Source organism: Ananas comosus, linkage group 9, assembly GCF_001540865.1.
Source record: "Ananas comosus cultivar F153 linkage group 9, ASM154086v1, whole genome shotgun sequence".
NCBI classification, from domain to species: Eukaryota; Viridiplantae; Streptophyta; class Magnoliopsida; order Poales; family Bromeliaceae; genus Ananas; species Ananas comosus.
Genome location: NC_033629.1, coordinates 8,114,342 through 8,120,041, shown reverse-complemented (window position 1 = coordinate 8,120,041; position 5,700 = coordinate 8,114,342).

Below are 5,700 nucleotides of genomic sequence, written 5' to 3'. Positions count from 1 at the left end.
ATTGCATTGTAGTACCTTTTCCTTATGCTTTTAAATATTAACCTAGTGTACATGGAATACTTGGTGAAATGGATAGGTAAGGATTGGGTCGGAACATGGATCCTATAGTGCGAAAAGAAAGAGATGAACTCGATGGTTATTTAGTGACATAGAGAGTGGCATCTAAATGTCTAAAGAACAAAAGTGTGGCATTAATGTAGTGTATTTGACACTAGAGATTCATGAGCTTAGGGATAGGTGGATTCCCTAGTAAATGACTCGAGAATAATGAACTTAGTATAGCTAAGTAATTATGCATAAATGCCGGAATAGATGAGTTCCGAGAGAATGTTAGCCCTAGTTCGTAGGGTATCCTCACGTGGAGAGGATAGATCAAGCTCATGGTCTATTATTTGGGATGGTGTAATACACTGGACTTCTGCAAATTGTAGAGTTCAAGTGTGTTGAATGAAGTGTGGAACTATTCTACATGTTCTAATGACTTGGAGAAGTTTTTGACCAAGTTAGAGAGTGATTGGAGGGTTAAAAGTGAGAAATTGCATCAAACAGGCGAAATCAGTCTTTTTCTGCTTGCTGTACCGGTACAGCCATCACCTTGTACCGGTACAGACTGGCAGAAATCTGGCAGCAAGGCTAATTTGGTCATTTCACATCTTGATCTCATCCATATGAAGCCAGCACGACTTCTGGAGCTCAGTGGAGGTTGCTAAGGCTCAGAGCACCCTTCTTCTTCATTTCTCTCTCTCTCTCTCTAGGGTTTTTTTCTCTCTCTACATAGGAATCGGAGATTTAGCCCGTTTTCGTCGCCTCGCTCGTTCTTCGCTGTCGGCGAGTGTCGCAGAGCCTCTGTGGACGTGTGAGAGAGTGTATTGGAAGGCTCCTTGCTGTCCTGAACCAGTAAGGTGCTGGTTGGAAGCTTGAGAAGGTAATCGACTCACTTTTGCCGTTATCGACGTTCTATTCGTCGATTTGAGTAGTGATTTCGGGTTTTTGCTCCTTGCTGTGCTAGGCTGAGGTTTCAGCAATTTAAGATGAATTAATTAACGGTGAATTAATCTCCTTAGACCAGNCTAGGGATCGTGGCAAGGGAGTCGCGTCTAGCTAGACTTTGCTAGGAGCGTGCTAGTTGATCACCTTGCTGCTCGGGCTATGACCGAGGGTGATGTCCATTGTATAGAGTGACTACCATTGTACAGATGTTTTCGTGTACCCTGTGTTGTATATGAGTTGTAGATCCAGATGTTATAGTTCATACTACTTCTCTTTTTGCTGAGATTTTGGATTGTATACTCTTTGTTCATTTATTGATAGTATATCGACTTGTACATTGCTCTGATATCAAGATAGGACTCTCTTTGTTTTACTTCCTATCGACTTGCTTTCTTCGTAGACGCCTTATATACTGCAGGTGTATGGCGGGTCTGTGCACGTGCCGGATATGCTTCCGCTGGTACCCGGGCGTGACAGATGGTAGAGCCATCCATATCCTCACATGGAGAGGATTGGTCGTCGAGTACTCCGGAGTGTCGAACGATAAGGACAGAGTTGATGTCCGCAGACAGTCCTGGGTTCGGGGGCACATGGAGCCTCCTTACCCAATGGGATGGATATGTGAGGCGTAGGCAAACCCAAGGGTTTTGCCACGGATTCGGTAAATGAAAAGTTGTTATTTCCATTGAACATAGATCGAACTTGTTAGCATGATAGTACACTTTTACTATATGATGCATGCATTCATTACACATGATTATGGGCATAGTAGCATAGTTTTCCTATTATGTCATTTACTATTTTAGATATCTATCTATCTATCTATCTGTCGTTACTTTGCCCCATTTAGACCTATTGGGGAGATTGGTGGAGTCGGCGGCCGAGCCCACTGGGAACTATGGAAGATAGTTCTCACCCCACTCTATTTCCAGGGCTAGGTACAGGTTTGCCGGGCGAGGACCGCGGTAAGGGCATCGCGCCCGACCAATGAGGACTATTGGTAGAGTAGTAGCTTTCCTTTTGCGTTAGCACACCTATGTATTTTAGAGAGATTCATGTAGGTGAGGACTTTGGAGAGTTATGTACTTGATGAACATGTATTCATTTTGGGAATATGTAAATGTAAAAAGAATGCAAATGTGATGTAATAGTTAGTAAAGTACTCTCTTTATTTCACTCGTATATCTTGTGGATTTCTTGCTTTATGTTGTGGGCACTGTTTGTGCCCTTGTGATTGTGTATATTTAGAATTTAAATTTTTGGGTAAATTCTTGTACTCGATCTGTTGTTGAGCCTTGGGCGGGCAGGGAAGGCCCTGTCCGTTCGGCGTCCGTTCGCCAAGCCCGAACCGTGCCAAATAGGTAGGGGTTTCGGGGCGGGGCCGTGACAAACCTGTAAGGATTTTGGCTCGCGAGGTGAAGAAGTTTCGGAATCATGATATTCCGTATGTGAGGGTTCTTTGGCGCAACCACGATGAGCGGGAGGCTACGTGGGAGTTGGAGAGCACACTGCAGGAGCGCTATCCCCATCTTTTTCAGATGGAGTCTTGAGGTACTTTGCTTTTTAGTTTTGCGGACGAAACTCCTTTTTAGGAGAATTGAATGTAACACACTGAACTTTAGCAAATTACAAGGTTCGAGTGTTTGATCTGTATTCTGAGCTTTTCTAGGTATTCTGAAGGGTCGTAGATGATGTTCCGACCTATGACTTGCATCCCGAGGAGCGAGGTTAAAAACTTAACACCAAACCTCTAAAGTGCAGGAAATTGGGCTGCTCTCGGGTTTGCCTTTGCAAGGCAGAGTACCGGTACTGACTTGACCTGGTACCGGAACTGGACCTGGTACCGGTATTGCATCGGGGTAGTACCGGTACCCAGTGCATTTGTTCGCCAACCTGAGGCTCGGGTTTGCACAGTCTGTAGCAACTTTATTTAACCCCCCAACAGCCTTTAGAGAGCTCTTTTAAGCCCTAAACCGTGGAGAGCCCAAGTAGAGCTCCTCTCCCTTGATTTTCTCTCATTTCTTGAGGATTTTGCTTGGTTTGATCTCCTCTCTTTGCTCCTTTTTGCTTCATGTTGGATTTCCACCATTGGAGAAGCTTTGGATTGGTGATTGGAGTTTGTTAGAGGAAGGATCTTCAACCCTAGCACCTTTCAAGTTTAGTTTGGAGCTTGTGAAGAGGTTAGTACCTTAGATCTTCCCTTTAGATCAAGTTTCTTGTGGATTTTGAGATAAAACCCTAGAATGAAAAAACTAGGGTTTATTTGGGAATTTTTGATTTGGGGCTTTTAGAGCTCAATTGATTGGTTTTGAACCTTCCTTAGATTGGATTAGAAATGCTCTAGCCTTCATTTGGGATTTAAGAGGGTTTTTCCAACATTTAGGTGAGTTTTTGCCATTTTCTTGGGTTGGTTAAAAATGAACACTTTGGGTGTTCATTCGTTTCGTTTAACCCCCTTAGAATTTCTTTAGGGAGCTAGGAGACTTGTGAGCACCTTCGTTCGCACAAACGAAAGGGTGCAAGAAGTTCTTGGTTGGTTTGACCTCACCGAAATGGGTGAACTCCCCCTATGCTTTATTCTTTGTTGTAAAATAAAAATTCATGCATATTTATGCTAGATAGGGCATAAATGAATTTTAGAATGAGTAAAATGCATATGCTATGTATTATGGCATTTCCTCCCTATGTAGTAGTGAGATGTGTATGTAGTACTCATGCTAGAGTGTGGCACTTTCTTGATATGTTAGCAAACATGTTAGTGGCCCTCCTGGCCACACAAGAAACACCTGCCCCTCGGGCAGTCCAACTGGAAGTGGCCCTCCTGGCCACACAAGAAACACCTACCCCGGCTGCGTGAACACTGTCGTGGGTAGTGGGGACCACCACAGATCACGCAGCGGGGAGCCTGGCGACGATCGAGTCCTCCTCGCTGAGTAGACGAGCCACGTCCTCGCGACTGGCTCCGACTCCTCGGGTGCCTCGGCGGCCTCCGTAAGTGCGTCTGACTCGCACCCTCAGCCGCGGGCCTCTTTTCCTTCCCTTTCTCTAAGCTCTCGCGACGTTCCTGCAAATCCGTCGTTCCTGCCTCTACTATCAATGCTTGATCCACAACCTCCCGGTAGGTCTGGAGGTTGGAGGACTGTACCAACCGAAAGATAGAAGGCCGCAATCCGCGCTAAAAAATGTGGGCCTTGTCCTCATCATCCCTCACAACAAACGGTACACAGTGAAGTAGCCGGGAGAACTCCCTCTCGTACTCGGCCACTGTCCGCTCGTCCTGGCGCAAGCTGCGCAAATCCTGCTCCATCTTCCTCTTGACGCTGGTCGGAAAGTAGTGCGCCAGAAGAAGCTCCTTGAATCGCGTCCAAGTAATCGCTACCAAGTCGGTGTTGGGGTTGTCCTGGATATCCAACCACGAACGATAGGCCTCGCCGTCGAGAAAGTGAGTGGCGAGCCAAACTCTATCCCGCTCCTCCACAAAGGTGTCTCGAAAAAGCTTCTCCATGTGCATCAACCACTTCTCAACAATCCAGTGGTCGACGTTCTCGCCATCAAACGTCCTCGGGCTGCACCTCTTGAACTCACTGAGGCGATCCATGAGCCGATCCCGCTCGGCTCCCTCGGCCCTCACGGGGAAAGCTGCCCCCGTGGCCGGTCTCTGAGCTGGGGGTGCCGGAGCCACCTCCTCCCGAGGTGTCGTCTCCGGTGCCGCACGTGAAGAACTTGGCGCGGGGGATTACGCCCTCGGTGCGACGTCCACCATGGGTGCTGGCAGTGTGGGAACCTGGGTCTCCCTCGAAGCTGCCGCCTGCTGAAGTAGGAGGTCCTCAAGATGCTTCATCCACGCCTCCTGCCGCTGAGCCACCTCAGCCTATCGCTGCGCCGCTGCCGTCTGCTGCGCCAACAGATCAGTGAGAACCGCAAGCTAGGTCCTCAAGTTACGGACCTCACTAAATCCGGAAGTAGCGGAGGTGTCGACCTCCTCGGGGTGTGCCGCATCGTCCGCCCCGACAGACTGGGAGTGTGTAACTGGCATCGTCACTACAAAACATAAAAGCGCAAGTTAGTAACTTGCGCTATCGCATCCCCGCTCAAGAAGATAAAACCCAAATCATGCGAAAGTAAGGAAGTGTCCTTCACTACTAACTCCCGATGTTACGTTGTCGGCTGCCAACGTAACCCTCCGTGAAGTTAGAAGCCATACACTCCGATCAAACTCTACTTTTTAGAGTTATCATCAAACCCAATCGAAATACTTTCGCTCACAAATCAATTAGACCTCGTCTCTCAACCGGCCTAAGGTTTGCTAGGTCCACTAAGACTCAACCTGTAACACACTGGGCCTTTGCAATTTGCGAGGTTCGAGTGTTTGGAGGTATTTCGAGCTTTTCCGCACTTGGTGGAGGGTTGTAGAATGTTTTCCGACCTAAAAAGTTCGAAAACTAGAATTCTGGATAAGTCCTGAGAGTTTTTACTCTCGGGGACCGGTCCCTGGGAGGAGAGACCGGCCCCCCAGTGAACAGTGTTGCGGTAGCCCTGAGGCAACCGGTCCCTGGCGGGCGAGACCGGTCCCCGAGCGCGCCTTCGCAGAGAGAGACCGGTCCCACGCAGGGAGAGACCGGTTCCCGAACGTTGGATTTTCGGGTTCGCAGCGAGAGACCGGTCCCTGCTGGGGAGAGACCGGTCCCTCTGGGCGAAAACTGCCCAGAC